At 35.3% G+C, this 18,085-nt stretch overlaps 1 long non-coding RNA gene across 1 annotated transcript in view; it reads left to right on the top strand.

Moving 5' to 3' along the window:
• The window catches only part of LOC130544505 (uncharacterized), a 199,009-nt gene that overhangs the window by 168,457 nt on the left and 12,467 nt on the right, over positions 1–18,085 (top strand). Inside the window, exon 3 of the long non-coding RNA XR_008960830.1 lies at positions 2,543–2,648. This is a non-coding gene — a long non-coding RNA (uncharacterized LOC130544505). The remainder of the gene's footprint in view (positions 1–2,542; positions 2,649–18,085) is intronic.

Raw genomic sequence — 18,085 nt, 5'->3', positions numbered from 1 at the left:
GGGAGCCCTGTGATCCCTGTTTTTACTCTCACTGATAGGTGTCTTTCCTCCTCTTCCCCCACTCCTCCTCCTCCTCCGCCCTCCTCTTGTAGGAATAGGATAGTGGAAGAAGAGAAAAAAGACTAAGGAAAAAACTTGGAAAAAGGGAGAAAACATTTGCTCCCTCCAACTAGTATGCAATTTATTTATTTATTTATTTATTTATTTATTTATTTATTTATTTTAAGGATTTTATTTATTTGTTTGACACAGAGAGAGCAAGAGAGCACAAGGAGGGGGAGCAGCAGAGGAAGAGGGAGAAGCAGGCTCCCCGCTGAGGAGGGGGCTGGATGCAGGGCTGGATTCCAGGACCGTGGGATCATGACCTGAGCCGAAGGCAGACGTCCAACACACTGAGGCACCCGGGTGCCCTTAGTATGCAATTTAAAATCAGGATCCAGGAATAAATAGTTTCTCTTATTTGTTACTTTCAATGTTTCTCTCTGTTATGGCTAACACTAGAAGCAGTGGAGCATAAAAGAACCTAAGAACTTCATCTTCTCTCATCTTTCCACCTCCAACCAACCTATGAAATCTGACTTGAAAAACGAACATATTAGTATGGAATCTAGACATCCAGAAACCAATCCTAGAGATGATTTACTTTTAAAAATAACAAGGCTTCAGTGTGGTACATGGTAAAGAGCTTTGTAAACAGAGACCTGCCTCTCCCTCAACACACTCGCCAAACTGGTATAATCTTTGGTGAATTACTTAACTTGCTGAAACACAGTTTCATCTATATAATTGGGTTTGAGTTTGGGTAATGTCACTGACATTATACAGAATGTATTTTACTTGGTTTTTCAGAACTTTCAGGAAAGTTACTAGGGAAGAGAACTTCTTAAAAATATCCCTTAATTTATTCCTTCCCTCCCTCCCTCCTTTCTTCTGTCCCTCCTTCCTTTGTTCCTTCCTTTTGGGAAGGGACTAGTCCAGAGGGTATGCCTTTTTTTGTATTAAGTGTTGAGTATAATTTTAAAACTCCCTTCAGAGTAAGACTTTTTGGTGCCGTTTATTTACATGAAAAAGATTTTAGTGCTTTATTTACAAAATGCCCAATTAAAACCTGATCCATCATAATTCAGCCTTAACATCAGAATTAGAAATGCATGAAATAATCTATGTACTTGTCATTTAAGACTTACTTAATTTACTAATAGCACTCTGAATTGAGGGCTTTTTACAATCCAATACTGATTGATTACACCCCAGACATCACTGCAAAAGAACCATGTATTTTATGAAGTAAAATAAACTCAACTCTGAGGTCCTCAAAATACTACTCTGTTTAGTAAGTGTTAATGTTTCTAAACGCATACACAGACAAAAACGGGTGCTTGTTATTATTTTAGACTTAATTTTTTGTGTTTTTTAAATTTTGTAGTTTTTAAAAATTTAACCATGAGTTTAATCCACTGCCAGTTTATTACAACATTCTTAAGTAGTATACTTTAATGGCTTCTTTCTCCCTTCCTTCCTTCTTCTTTCCTTCTTTACCTCTTCCCTTCTTTTTTTTTTTTGAATCTTAGTCTACATATTTTCCTCAAATAAATTTTTCTAACAACAGCATGTTAAATATTTAAAATAATAGCCAAAAAAAAAAAAAAAGTGGATCTATGAAGATAACACAAGGTGGTACAGGCCGAGGGGAAAAAAGGAGAACGTTTTTCTCCGTTTTGCCTACGTGCATACATACTCCATTGTTTTTTGTTGTTGTTTTTTTTACATAGAACCCAGTGAGTCTATCCATATATGATCATATAGTGAGTCTATCCTCAGGAAGGAAAAAAAATTCTCATTTTTCAATTTTGGTTATTGATCTGTAGAGCCCAACACACCGTTTATTCATCTGCGTGTGTTTGTATAAGTTAGGTAAAATCGCTCCTGGCAAAAAAAGAAAAAACAATTACCGGTACAATATGTAAAATATATGCTAGGATATCTTCTAAAGCTGTTGGTAGGGGAATTCTGCTTTTGCAGAAAATACTTCTATCACAATTGCCAAGATAATTTGATTTCAGCATATGTAGCACCAATTAGTGCATTCAATATGGTCATACAGCTTTGTACTACCCCTTTTCCCAAGAACTTCCACCCCCATATCAGAAAGACGCAGATGTTTCCAGATTCTTGTTGTGCATCACAGCTATACTGGGAGGGCCCAGCAAATAACTAGCCTGAATATTTTGGCCCTATAATTTATTTTTTGTTATTGTTATACTCCTAACATACTTCAGGCAATAGTTCTATCAAATTGTTAGTATTTTTTGTTTGTTTCAACTGATGGGTTAAAAAACTTGTTAGTTAATATCAAGTCTAACTCTCATATATGTTTATGAAAAGACTGTTCATAGATGTTAAAGGATCTCATACACTGTCGTCATCTAATAAATATTATAATGAAGTATCATGGTGCTTATGTAACTTAAATAAATTCAATTATAAGTGTTCAGAGGGCAGAGAGAGAGAGAGATCAGCTGATTTTATCCACTGTCCACAGGATGAGTTTACGGCTCTGAGTGAGCATGAAATGGAAGATACGACTCTGTTGTTCTCCAGTTATCTCCGTTCTCAACTACCTGAATGGAAGCATCTTGCTGCATGCAGTAAGTGTAATTTTCATTTTTAAACATGCAGTAAATACTTTTTTCTGAGACATCGTCCTTAAATGCCAACTGTCAACTGTTGCTTAACCAAAGAAACAGCTCCATTCTGAGACCAGTGGAAAAATTGTATTAGATTTAATGAATGTTGTATTTGAAGGTCATTTCAAGGGTATTATTTATTTTATTTCATTTTTACTTTAAGTATTGACCATAAAACTAATTCCCATTTGAGATGCTACTATGCTGTAAATCTGTTATTAGTAGTCAGAACTATAATTTAGTTTAGAATCATCAATATTTTTTATTTTAAAGATTTTATTTATTGATTTATTTAGAGCACGTGCATGAGTGGGGGGAAGGGTCAGAGGGAGAGGGAGAGAGAGAATCTCAAGCAGATTCCACTCTAAGCACGGAGACCCATGTGACACTTGATCTCATGAGATCATGACCTGAGCTGAAATCAAGATTCTGAGCCTTAACAGACTGAGCCACCCAGGTGCCCCTAGTCATCAATAATTTTTTGATAGAGATTAGAAGAAAATTATAGTGTGAGTGGAAAAAAGAACTTCATTGTTATACTAAGTGCCAATATTGCCATTTTATAACCAAAGTAAGATGTTGAAGAGATTTACTAAATCGAGACCAAGCTCCAGTGCAAGTCCAGAATTCACTGGGACATGGGTCAAGGACACCATGGATTTATATTTAGTGAAAGAGTTAAAACTGAGTGAATACTAATAGATGCTATAACTGTAGAAATTTAGTTTTAAATTAATAAAAACAATGTTATCTGATTGGACAAAGTAAACAGACATCTTGGTTTTTCTCTTTTCCATTTTGTTGTTGTTAATTAAGGATGCCCCAATAATATATTGGAGTGTAAATATAAAAGTGTAGTTTGCATGCCACGAATTGAGAAAAACTTCACTATACTTTTTTTTAACCTAGCACATGATGTACTGTTGAACAAAACTTACCATTCAGATATGCTAATTAGTTAATGCACAATGAAGAGGGGTTAAATAAAAGAAAGATGTAATAACCACAGCAGTAGTAGGAAACATGATTGAATACTTCGTATGTGATTGGCATGGTGATGAGTGTTTTTCTTACGTTATGTAACTTCATCTTCAGAGCACGTGTATGTAGTGGGTATTATTATTATTAGCCACCACCCTTTACCAATGAGAAGGTCAAGATATCAAGAGCTTTGATAATTTTTCCCAAAATCACAAATAGGAAGTGTCAGAGCCAGTTCTGAACCTCTCTAATTCCAAAGCCCATTTAATAACTACTATACAATTTTGACACACACATGAATTTTATAAACAGACCTAAACACAGCTTATAAAAATTTAAAGATGGATGCCCATAAATTAGAAATGAATGTGCTTTATTAAAAACCATTGTAGGGGCGCCTGGGTGGCACAGTCGTTAAGCGTCTGCCTTTGGCTCAGGGCGTGATCCCAGCGTTCTGGGATCGAGCCCCACATCAGGCTCTTCCGCTATGAGCCTGCTTCTTCCTTTCCCACTCCCCCTGCTTGTGTTCCCTCTCTCGCTGGCTGTGTCTCTCTGTCAAATAAATAAATAAAATCTTTAAAAAAAAAAATAAAAAATAAAAAAAATAAAAATAAAAACCATTGTAAAGGTGCCTAGGTGGCTCAGTCAGTTAAGTGTTTGCCTTTGGCTCAGGTCATGATCCCAGGGTCCTGGGATTGAGCCCCACATCAGGCTCCCTGCTCAGCAGGGAGTCTACTTCTCCCACTGCCTGCCGTTTCCTCTGCTTGTGCTCAAGCTGTCTCTCTCTCTGACAAATAAATAAATATAAAACAAAACAAAAACAAAACCCTTTGAAAGTCATTACTTTGTCATAGATATATGTGTGTGTGTGTGTATATATATATATATATATATATATATTCATTCTTAAACTGTCTCACATTCCTTCTGCCCTGCTGCATTGGGAATCAATGAGGTCATTGTTTCTGTCATCGTCTCTGTCTTTTGTTGTTGTTATCCTCAGGATGGTGAGTGTCATTCTCCTCTGCCTCAAAATGAGACACCAGGCTTGCATTGCAAGAATGCAGAAGCAGAGCCAGGAAGGGCTGACAGGGGTGGTGGCAGTCCAGGCACCATTTATTTTGACTTCTGTCAATGGTCACTTACTTGCTCCCAGAATAATGCAGCTGCATTTGTGAACTTAACTACCATCCAGGTACTTACCTCTTCTTCACAATAAAAAGAGTTGTCTATACTCCCAGCCTCTAACACTTTGCCAATTTTTCATCTGTGGCACTCCATTTTCTCTTCTGACCAACTACACACTGAAACTTCTTTGCCAAGGTTATAAATCATCATTTTGTTGCTAAATCAAATAAATATTTGAAATTCTTTTCTCAGTTGACTGAACACTGTCATTAGACACAGCTGACCATTTCCTCCCTCTTGAATATACTCCAGTTTGTTTCCTAGTGTTTTAATTTCCTATCACCTGCCTGGCCATTTTTCTCAGCTTTCCCATGTTCATCTTATACATGTGTGCATTACATCACTGCAGTAGACATTTTCATCCCATTCATCTGGCCACAGAGGTTGAATGAGAGATAGCCACATGACCCAAATCAGGTCAAATAGAGCCAAAGAGATTCTCTGCTAGGACTTATGCTGAAGCCATCAAGGAATAATTATGTTCTGTCTGCTGAGATTGCTGGCAGTGAAAATGATATAAGCACAGCGTTGCTGGGGGTCAGAAAAATGAGGCCATTACTGTGGAAAGCCCATAAAAACCAAGTCCTGACAAATTCATTCAAGTCTCTGGATCCAGATGGGTCTGAAGCCTTAAATATACATCTGGATTTTTCCATAACATGAGCCAACACATTTTCTTGATTGCTTGAGTGAGGTTTTATATCATTCACAAATGAAAGAGTTTTCGATGAGAAAATACTCCCCTCCCACCTACTCACCCATCCCCACTGAATAAATATAATTTTTTAGAAATCTCATTTTGGATGTTCTACAGGCACCACACACTCAACATTCCCACTTCTATTAGCCCAGTTTTCTAACCAGAAACTTGGGCATGAACTTTGACTCTTTCCTCACCCTTCGCTCACCTCTCCCATCCAAATAAATCATGTAGTCTTATTAATTTACTCCTAAATTTTTGCTTATTTCATCTAATTCTCCTCATTCTTGCTGCCCCAACAAAGGTACTCCACTATCTCTTGCTTGGGTTACTTTAACCATTTCCCAACTGATTTGCTTGCCTCCAGTCCATCTTTTGCCTTGTAACCAGAGTGATGTGTCTCCAAAGTGCAAATCTGACTATAATAATCTGTTTAAGACTTTGTATGGCTTTCCTTTGCCCACAGAGTAATAAGACCCCAAACTCCTTACCATGGCTCCCATCATGATCTGGCCCCTGCTTCCCTCTCCAGCCTCAGCTCCTGTGACTCCCTCCACCCTCACAATCTCCTACCTGGAACTACTCTTAATCCTTCAAATGGGCCATGCCCTCTCTGTTCTTTGGGTGTGCTTTTGCTCTTCCCTCTGCTTTAGACTATTCTTCTCCCCTGCAGTGACTGGTAGAATTCTATGCATCCAGAGGAACACTTCTCTCAGGTCTCCAATCTTCCAAGACAACTTCCGAGTCTGAGTTAAATGTGTCCCATTAGCTTCTGAGCCATTTGTATTTGCCATTTATGTTATCATTGCCAATTTATATCACTCAACCTGAAAGAACCACTTGAGAGCAAAGATCTCTCACAGCAGTGCCACTCCATAACTACTTGTGTACATGAATGAAGAAGCAGTGATTGAACAATCAGTCAGAGACTGATTGAATATAATAGACACCGAATTGACATAGATTGAATTTTCTGCTTATATAACTATATAAACCTTTCTCCAATATAGTCAAAGCAGATCAGGCTCAAAAAAAGTAAAAAAAAAAAAAAAAATAGAGTTTTCTGATAGAGGAATTTCAGATCTTACTTGAAACTTTTTCACTTCCCAAACTCATTTGATTGATATTATACACTTAAAATTAGGTAAATGGTTTATATCAGTGAAAATGAGGGCATGCCCTTAACTTTCCAAATCCATCTTCTTGTCAAAACATGGACCTTTTGACCCCAGTTTACATATTCATGTTTAGGCTTAAAATAGTAAAATTATAAAAGAGATAGGTTGATAGTTCATGAAGGAAGTTACGCTGCTCTGTGATAGCTGACTGAGTGCTTTATACAAAACATCACAACTGACAAGCCTGGGACCTTAAGCAAGAGATCCCGAGGGGAGGAGGACAAATAGTAAGAGAAATAAAGGATGTGGAGTGAACCAGTTTTCATGCTTCCTGCCCTTCCTGACCTTTCCTCACCACACACACATAGGCATGCACACACACACACACACACACACACACACACACACATCTGTGTATGCGCGAGTATGATTTCAGATTTCAGTGATTTGGGTTTTTTTGACCACCTAAGAAACAATCATTTATATCTTAAAAGTCTATCAAGGAAATTTTCTATTTCCTATACCTAATTTCCTATTAAAGAAAATAAAGAACCAAACATAAGGAATAGAAAATTCAACAACAAAAAATAGCAAACTGCAAAAGTTCCCAATTGGCTTTCTTGAATTTGCATTTTCTTTCCTCCAATCAGTTCATCACAAAGAAGTGAGAGAAATATTTCAAGAATTCAAACCTCATCAGATTCTGCTTCAAACTCTTCAACATCTTCCTATTACCTTTGGGATAAAGCCCCTAATCTACAGTATACCTCTTAGTCCTTAGTACAACCCAACTCCTACCTGTCATTCAGTCTGCAACAGGTTCCCTTTTCTCTCTTTCTCACCCCATGCTAGCCATAGATGTCCTTTCACTTCCCTGAAAGCACCATATTCTGTTCTGTCCCAAGGCCTTTGCACATACTGTTTCTCTGCCTAAAACACTTAGACACTCACAGCTCTATTTAACCACCCGTTAGTTCTCAGTTCAAATTTTACTTTTTCAAAGATGTCCTCTCTGAGTTATGTATGGATTAAGTCACTCTTACCTTAGCCACCCCCTTCCGATGACCATGACCTTTCATGGTCACCCTTATAAGTTTCCCCAGTGAATTATAAATTCCATGAAGGCAAAGATTATATCTGGTCATTTTCTTTGCAGCCCTGGTACCTAGCACAGTACCTAATAACTGCTGGTCGTTCATAAATGTTTGTCGAATGAATGATTGTGTAATTTTAGGGGGAAAGGGACTAGACAAGTATGTAATTCAATTATCAACTAAGACCACTCATTAAGGCTTTGCTGTCAATTGCTTTGGCAGTAACCAGCACTAATTATGGCTAATTTCTTAGGCTGTGATCCATAGCATCTTGTCTTATGGGTCCCTAAAAGTGTCACTTGAATTTAATACAAATATGGACATCTTTAATTGACTTTTTCTCCATGTTATTAAATATCCTTCTGCTACCAAAAGTCATGCACTGACAACTTTGAGACCATGTAAAATGATGAATCCTAGATGCTGAAAACCTTCTATAATTGTGGCGACTTAGCCCATCTCAGCAGTATGCCAGTCCTCTTATATTTTAGTGACATTTTATAGCCACAATTTGAAATCTTCCCGCCTATTTTCTGCCCTGTTGTTCTGTAAAATATCTCTGGTTCTTAATAGCGTATAGCCTCAAAGAAAAGATTAAATGAACACTTGAAAACCAGCCTCACCAGAGCAGTCTAGAGTATCTCTGCAGGTTGGTCAAGGTAGTAGCCCTTCGTCAGGTACCTCTGCCTGCTACACACCCTCTTCTTTTCCAGGAAGGAATCCAGTTTTTAAAGAAGTTGCAAATCTGGGGTGCCTGGGTGGCTCAGTCGGTTAAGCATCTGCCTTTGGCTCAGGTCATGATCCCAGAGTTCTGGGATCGAGCCCCACATTGGGCTCCCAGCTCAGTGGAGGGTCCAGTTCTCCCTCTCCCTTTGCTACTCCCCCTGCTTGTGCTCTCTCTGTCTCTAATAAATAGATAAAATTAAAAAAAAAGTTGCAAATCTGCTTGGGTTAATGCTCAATTTCCAGCCTGGTTCTTACACTTTTAATTTTTAAAAACTTGTTACATATTTTAAAAAGTGAAATAGTTATATAAGGTTTATAAAGCAAATTAGATTTATCTGTTACTTCCTATAGCCTAGCTCTTTATTTTATCTAAAAATTTTTTGTCTTCAAATTTATCTTCCAAATTCTCCTGTAAATTTCTTATTTTTGCTCTTTATCTATTTAATTTCCAAGGCTAACTTTGTTTTCTGAATCTTATTGCCTCTTATTCTTACATAATGCAATTTCATTTCTCTTTATAATTTTTACAGAAAGTTTTCTCCTGTTTCTTTCATCATCTCTGTTTCAATTATTTTATTATTTATTTTGATCTCTGCCTTTCATATTAGAGGATTTCCTCTCATGTGTGGTGATTGTTGGCTTCTTAATCATCTTTAAGAGAGACCAAAAAGCTGATTGGATATTTAATGTATTAAAGTAGGCTTCTCCATTTCTGTTTTCACTGTGGAGTGATCTGGCCGAATTGTTTCTTTGGAGAACCATTTTGAAGACTATCAATATCTGCATATTCCTTTCCTAAGTTGGTCAGTTTTCCAGAGAGGAATTCTACAATGGCCTGCCTGGAGAGAATAAAAGACTGGTTACTAGCCACTCATTTATAACTAAATGAGTGAAGTGAGCCCACTATTCATGTGTAGACTTTTACTTTGCTTCCTTATATTTGTAGTGATGTCCTTGCCTTCATCTGTATATGGTGTCCCCCATTTTCAGCTTTTCTAGAAAATAAACTTTAATCCTCTGCTGAGAGTAGTATTTCCTGACTGAGAATAGCATGGGAGTGGATCTGGGATTTGAGCTACTGTTTTTTGTTTTTTGTGTTTTTTTGAACTACTATTTATATAGTTTTTTGAACAATCTTCTAGTTTTCAGACCCACTTGTGCCCTAACCCAGTTAGTGTAACTGGTGTTTCCAGCTCCCAAGATTTGCTGGATTTGCATTGTGATTAGCTTGCCTCAGAGGTTCACACCCTTCTGGATAAGCTTCAGCTTTCTCTGGTCGATTAGATCAATTATAACTTAATCATTTTCAGCTTCTAAAATTTAGTTATTACCTTTTTCTTGTGTACATTGTCCTTGTTGATTTGTACCATTTTTGAAATCCATTTATGATCACTTTAGTATGGTTTTAAGAAAAAATACAGGAGTTATGATCATTCCACCATATTTAATCAAAATTTTGTAACTTGATTGGGAATACCTGATATACTTGGATATACTGAATTCCATTTGAAATACCCTGATTCCAATAAGGCAATGAAGGTCAATCTCATAGTTATATCCAGTATTATTCTGATAACAAAACCAAAAAAAAAAAAAAAGTCCAAAACAAATAAACAAAACCAGAGACAGATGTTCCTTATGAATATAAACTAAAAAATAATCCCCAACAAAATATTAATAAACTGACTCTAACAATATACATTAAAAAATTATACAGCATGAGCAGTAGGATTTATTTCAGCATACAAGGCTACTTCAACATTAAAAAAATAGCTACTGTAATCCACGATATCAACAGGCTAGAGAAAAAAAATCACATGGCCATATGAATTGATGCAGAAAAAGCATTTGATAAAATTTAACACACATTCGTGGCAAAACAAAACCAAAACTTCTCAGAAGACCAGGAATAGCAGATATATTAGTTTGCTGATTACCGTAACAAAATACCAAAACCTGAAATGTTTAAGCAACAGGAACATATTATCTAACAGTTCTGGATATTAGACATTCAAGATCAAGGTCAGCTGGGTTGGTTCCTTCTGAGGGCTGTGAAGGAGAATCTGTTCCATACTTCTCCTCTACTTTCTGGTGGTTTTCTGGCTATCTTTGCCATTCCTTGGCATGTAGAAGCATCACCTGATATCTGCCCTCATCATTACATAGAATTCTCTCTATGTGTCTGCTCCAAATTTCCCCTTCTGGTAAGAACACTGGTCATATTGGATTAGGGACCCACCCTACTCCAGTATGATCTCATTATAACTTAGCTAGTTACCTCTACAGTTTGCCTATTTCCAATAAAATCCCATTCTGAGGTATGAGGGCTAGGACTTCAACAATTGGAAAAACACAATCCAACCCATAACAGAGGGGGGACTTCTTTAACTTTTTAAATAACATGTACTAGAAATTCTATCCAGTGCCATAAACCAGTAAAAAGAATGGGTATACTTCTACATGAAAAATTAAAACCTCCAAAAATTAATGAATGAGTTCAGTAAAACTACAGGATGTAATATCAACATACAGAAATCAATTGAATTTCTATATACCAGCAGGGCACATGAAGAAAATGAAGATAAAAATACAATACCATTTACAGTTTCTCAAAAAAAAAAAAAAAAAAGAAGATAAAAGAAAGAAAAAAATACCTGAATGTAAACTTGGCATGATATATATAGGACTTGTATGCTGAAGAAAAGTACAAAATATGGGATGCCTGGGTGTTTCAATCAGTTAAGCATCTACCTTCAGCTCAGGTCATGATCCCCAGGTCCTGGGATCGAGTCCCACATCCGGTTCCTTGCTCAGCAGGGAGCCTGCTTCTTCCTCTGCCTGCCACTCCTACTGCTTGTACTCTCTCTCTTTCTTTGTCAAATAAATAAATAAAATCTTTAAAAAAAACCACAAAATTTAAAAAGTGTTAATGATAGAAATCAAAGAAGTCAAATTAATTAGAGATACCATATTCATGGATTGGAAGACTCAATGTAATAAAGATGTCATATCTCTCCAATTGCCATTCAATGCAATTCTTATCAAAATCTCAGAGAGATTTTTTTTATAAGCCTAGACAAGATTATTCTAAAGTTAATATGGAAAGAAAAAGGAACTGGAATAGCTAAGTCAATTTTGAAAAAGAAGAAGAAAATGGGAAGATTCACTTTTTCTGATTTCAAGTTTAATCATACAACTACAGTAATCAAAGCCATGTGGTATTGAATGATGGATAGAAATGGATCAATAGAACAGAATAACAAATCCAGAAATAGACAACACAAGTATAGCCAACTTATTTTTGACAAAGGTGCAAAGACAATACATGAAGGAAGGATAGCTTTTTCAACAAATGGTACAGAAACAATTGGATATCCACAGGCAAAACAGAGCCTTAAACTAAGCCTTACACTGTATGTAAAAAATGAACTCAAAATAAGTCATTAGTTCACAAAATGTAAAACTACAAGACTTTGAAAAAAAAAAAAGAAAACACAGGAGAAAATTTCTAGAACCTGAGGCTTGGTAAAGTGTTCTTACATGTGACACCAAAAATCATGATATATATAAAAGAAAATATATATAAATTAAACTTTGTCAAAAATTAGACTTTTATACTGTAAAAGACCATGTGAAGAAGATAAGAAAACAAGCTGCAGACTGGGAGAATATATTTACAAACAGCATATCTGACAAAGGATATTTATAAAGAACTTTATAAAGTTCTTTATAAATTCTATAAAGAACTCTCAAAACTCTACAATTAAAAACCAAGTAGTCCATTTAGAAAATGGGCAAAAATATGTATTTTGCCAAAAAGAACATATAGTTGGCAAGTAAGCACACAAAAATGTTCAACATCACTAGCCATAATAGAAATACAAATTAAGACAAAATGAGATAACGCTATTTATCAAAACATTTCTCAAAACAACTAAAATTAGAAATAATGAAAATACCAAATTCTGGTGAGAGCAAAGAGAAACTGAATCATTGATGATGGTAATACAAATGGTATCGTCACTTTCACTTGGAAATTAGTCTATTTAAATTAGTTTCTATTAAAAAAGAAACCTAAACATGGGGCATCTGGGTGGCACAGTCAGTTGAGCGTCTGACTCTTGGTTTTGACTCAGGTCATGATCTCAGGTTCATGAGACTGAGCTCCATGTTGGGCTCTGCGCTCAGCATGGAGTCTGCTTAAGACTATCTCTCCCTATCCCTCTGCCCCTCCTGCTCTCTCTCTCTAAAATAAATAAATCTTTTTTAAAAATATAAATAAATAAATAAATAAATAAATAAATAAACATAAGCTAATGGTATGGTTCAGCTATCACACTGCTGAGCATTTTATCCTAGAGAAATAAAACTTATGTTCATATAAAAACAGGTACACAACTGTTAATAGCAGGTTTATTTATAATAGCCCAAAACTGGAAATAGTCAAAATGTCCTGCAATTAACAAATGACTAAATAAACTTTAGTATATTCATACCATGGAATACTACTTAGCAATAACAAGGAACAAGTTCTTGATACATGCAACACCTTGGAGGATCTTAAGGACATTACACTAAATGATAAAATCCAATTTCAAAAATAATTTATTATTCTACTTATATAACATTCTTGAGTGACAAAATAATAGAGATGAAAGCAGTGATTTCTAGGAGTTAGGATGGTGGGGAAGAAGGGGATGAGTGTGACAATAGAGGGGTAACACAAGTGAGATCTCTGTGTGATGAAACAGTTCTGTATTTTGATTGAAGTGGTAGTTAAATGAATCTAATATGTAACTACAACAAACAAACAAAACTCCATACACACATTGTATCAATGTCAATGATTTTGACAATGATTTTGAAGAAAATGAAAATAAAAATACAATACCATTTACAGTTTCTCAAAAAAAAAAAAAAAGGAAAAAGAAAGAAGAACTATGGTTATATGAGAGGTAACCATTATGGAAAACTAGGTGAAAGTACATGGATTCTCTGGACTATCTTTGTAACTTCCTGTGATTTATAATTTCAAAATAAAATGTTAACAATAATATATAATAGAGGGGATTGTGTGAAAACATGGATTAAAGAATACTGGTCATAAGTTAATAATCATTAAGCAAAGTGATGGATATGAGGGGGTTTATTATACTCTTTTGTCTGATTTTGTATATATTTGGAATTCTTTATAATAACAAGTTAAAAAAATTAGGGAGTATGTCATATTTACTTCTGTATCCCCAGTGTCCAGCATGTAGATGATTAAAAATATTTGCTGAGGGGCGCCTGGGTAGCGCAGTCGTTAAAGCGTCTGCCTTCGGCTCAGGGCGTGATCCCGGGGTACTGGGATCGAGTCCCGCATCGGGCTCCTCCGCTATGAGCCTGCTTCTTCCTCTCCCACTCCCCCTGCTGTGTTCCCTCTCTCGCTGGCTGTCTCTCTGTCACATAAATAAATAAAATCTTTAAAAAAAAAATTTTGCTGAATAACATACTTTAAGAAAGTCAACCTTTTCAATCTTGGTTTTCCCCCCCAAAATGATCAGTGTAGTATTTGTCATTGTGACAGGGTAAAAAGACAATAAATATGTTTTTATATATAAAATATGAACAAAGCATCAGGGAATTATGAGACAACTTCACGCAACCTAATCTACATGTATTTGGAATCCCTGGATGGAAGAGAGAAGGAAGGAGAGAAAAATATTTGAAAAAATAATGGCCCAAATTTTCTAAATTTGATGAAAACCATTAACCCACCGTTCAGAGAAATTCAACAAATCACAAACAAAAGAAACATGAAGAAATCTACATCAAAGTGCATAATACTCAATACCAATGATCAAATCTTAAAAGTAGCCAAAAAAAGAAAGTTACATACAGAGGAACAAAAATAAGATATAACATTGTCGGAAACAATGCAAGCAATTGAGCAAGAAGAAGTAGATCAAATGAGTTGAACTATAACTTTTAACACTTAGCAAAAATAACACAATCCAGCAATATATAAAGAAAAAATACAACGTGACAAAGTGGTATTTATCTGAGGAATGCAATATTGGTTCAAACATTTGAAAACTATTCAATGGAGTTCACCTACTAACAGACTGTGAAGAAAAAATGATATACTCATCCCTATAGATACAGAAAAAGCATTTGACAAAATTTAATATCACTTCCTAATTGAAAATTCTCAGTAAACCAGGAATAGAATAGAAATTCCTCAATATGACAAAGGACGTCTATGGGAAACTTATAACTAGCATAATATTTAATATTGAAACACTGATTATTTTGCCCCTAGATTTAGAAAGAGCTAAATATGTCCCTCTTTCCACTTCTTTTGTATGTTGTACTGGAAGATCTAGCCAGGGTAATAAGGCAAAACCAAAACAAAACAAATAAAAACATATGAATAGTAATAGAGGAGTAAAACTGTATTTGTTGAAGGCGCAGAAAATCCTAAGGATTCTACAAAAAAGCAACAAAAATTTATAAATGAATTTAACAAGTTTGCACAAAGTCAACATACAAAATCAGTTGTATTTCTATTTATATAAACAAGGTATAACTAGAAAATAACATTTAAAAAGCAATACCTCGGGTACCAGGGTTGCTCAGTCGGTTGAGCGTCCAACTCTTGATTTTGGCTCAGGTCATGATCTCCAGGTCCTGGGACTGATCCCCACACTGGGCTCAGTGCTTATCAAGGAGTCTGCTTGAGGATTCTCTCTCTCCCTCTGCCCCTCCCTCCACTCACACTCTCTCTTTCTCTAAAGATTTTATTTATTTATTTGAGAGAGAGAGATTGAGAGAATGATTGGGAGGAGGGGCGGAGGGAGAAGCAGACTCCCTGTGGAGCAGGGAGCCTGATGCTGCACTCAGTCCCAGGACCCTGGGATCATGCCTGAGCTGAAGGCAGCCACTTAACTGACTGAGGCACCCAGGCACCACCCCCTCTCTCAAATAAACAAATAAATCTTTAAAAAATGTAAAAATAAAAAAATAAAAAATAATACCCATTAAAATAGCATAAAATATGAAATACCAAGAACACTTAACAAAATATGTTCAAATCCTATCAACTAGAAAACATTGTTGAAGTTAAAGAACATCTAAATAAATGAGAGATATATAGGTTTTTGGAAGGATTAATAGTATGAAGACTTCAAATTTTCCCCAATATGGTCTATAGAACCATAATTCCAACCAAAAATGTATGAGGCCTTTTCATAGAATTTAACAAGGTTATTCTTAAATTTGTATAGAAATACTATCTAGAATAGCCAAGATGATTCTTGATGAAAATATGTTTCTTGATGAAAACAACAAAATTAAAAGACTTATAATACCTGATATTATGGCTTATCATAAAACCTTAGTAAGCAAGACAATGTGATGCCAGCATTAGGATTAACATATAGGTCAGCGAAATAGAATGGACAGCAACAATTTCAGCAAAAGAGCCAGAGCAATTCAATAGTCAGAGAATAGTCTTTTTAACAAATAGTGCTGGAATAATTGGAGATTTCGATGCAAATAATAGGAGCTTTGGCTCTTATCTTATTTGATATACACAAATTATCCGAAAAGGATTGTAAGAATTAAATGTAGGAATTAAAACCTTAAAAATTCTGGAAGAAAAGGAGAAAGTCTTTGTGACCTTAGGTTAAGCAAAGATTGTTTTTTTAGGTATGCCACAAAATTCATGAACCATGGGAGAAAAACATGGTTATATTGGACTTTATCAAAATTTAACTTTAGCTTTTCAGAAGACACTGTTAAAAAAATGAAAGGGTAAGTCAAAGGGTAGGAGGAAAATATATACAAAATATATATCTGAAAATATTTGTATCCATGTCATAAAAGGAACTATTACAACTTAAAAATTAAAGGATAAAACTTTGAAAAATACAAAGATTTCAACAGACATTTCAGAAAAGACGCATAAATGTCAAATAAGCACAGAAAAATATGTTCTACATCCATTAGTCATCAGGAAAATGAAAATTAAAACCCCAGTGAAATGCCACATCACATCAACTAAAATGGCTAAATAAAAAAAGCTAACAATACCAAATGTTGGCAAAGGTATGGAACAATTGGACTGCTCATGCATTGGTGATGGAAAGGTAAAATGGTATAATAAACAATCTTACTCCTAAATATTTATTTAAGAAAATGAAAGCATAAGTCCACATTAATACTTGGATTCATATTAACTAAAAATTGGAAACAATTCAAATACCCAACAACTAGTGAATGGATAAACAAATTGTGATACAGAAATATTTTGAAATAACTATCAAACAATAAGTAGAAACAGTATATTGATATACGCAATAATGAGGATGAATCTCAAAAGCACTATACTCAATAAAAGAAGAGAGATGTAAGAACTACATGATGTGTGTTTCCAGTTATTTGAATCTAGAAAAAAATAAAACTACATTAGATCAGTGGTGTGTACGGGCTGGATGTTGGGAGATGGAATATACTGCAAAGAGGCATGAGAAACTTTTTCAGGCAATGGAAACGTTCTGTCCTGTGACAGTCATGGTGGTTATGCGACTATATGAAGTTTTAAAATTCATCCAAGTGTACATGAAATACTGATTAATATTACTACATTTAAATTATACTTGAATTACATATATATTATGTACATTATATATTACATATATATGTTATATATAGACATAATATATGTTACATATATAATATATATAATATATAGCATACACCTATATGTAATATATATAATATGTAATAGCATAAATATATGTATATAATATACATAATATTTCAATTACATACATATACACACACAGGTATAACTTATGTTTATACATCTGGTAGCAGTATGCAGAGTGGATGAGTTTAGAAAAAAGACTAAAGGTAGAGAAGTCATTTATTAGGTCATTGCAAAAGTCAAGATAATCCTGGTAATCCTGAAGAAAGCCAGCTGTAGAAGGAATGGAAGTAAGGAACATGAAACAGGTGTTGGAGATATTTCAGAATTAGGACCATTTCACAGAATTTGCCAGCCCCTATTCTTTCTCTTCTCTTCTTCTGGTGTAAATAAGAAGTTCCTCACCTTTGGTCACATATGGTGGTGGCAATTGCAAGGAATGGACAAGGAAGAAGGAGTTTGGATATCCAAGAGCCTAATACAGCCTTTGTCAGTTTGAGGTACTGGGGGATTAAGGTTGGGCAAAATCACCCATAAGCCTTTTTTCACTTTATGTCCACTTCCTCAGTTCCCTGCTCCAGGAAATTCTGACACATTTATGTAGAGAGAGCTTGCTTTGAAAGCCTCTATACATGATTCTGATTCAACCTCAACCTCCCAACAATCCCATCCCTCTCCAAAACTTGAATTGAGAACCACTGGTCTACAATCTGATAAGAAATACCCAGGGGAGATAGTAAGATTAGTTTTTAGATATGCTGAGTTTGCAGAGAATTCCATTCAGTATGTCTGGCAGGAAACTGAAAATGAAGATATGGAGTTCAGGAAATTTGTTAGGGTTTATAAGATTAAATTGGAAATCTTCAGTGTGGGGATAATATTTTTAGTCATAAAAGTTG

The sequence above is a fragment of the Ursus arctos genome, unplaced genomic scaffold (genome assembly GCF_023065955.2).
Source record: "Ursus arctos isolate Adak ecotype North America unplaced genomic scaffold, UrsArc2.0 scaffold_21, whole genome shotgun sequence".
NCBI lineage: Eukaryota > Metazoa > Chordata > Mammalia > Carnivora > Ursidae > Ursus > Ursus arctos.
The sequence above is the reverse complement of the archived record's forward strand: the minus strand, read 5'-3'. Positions and strand labels throughout refer to the sequence as shown.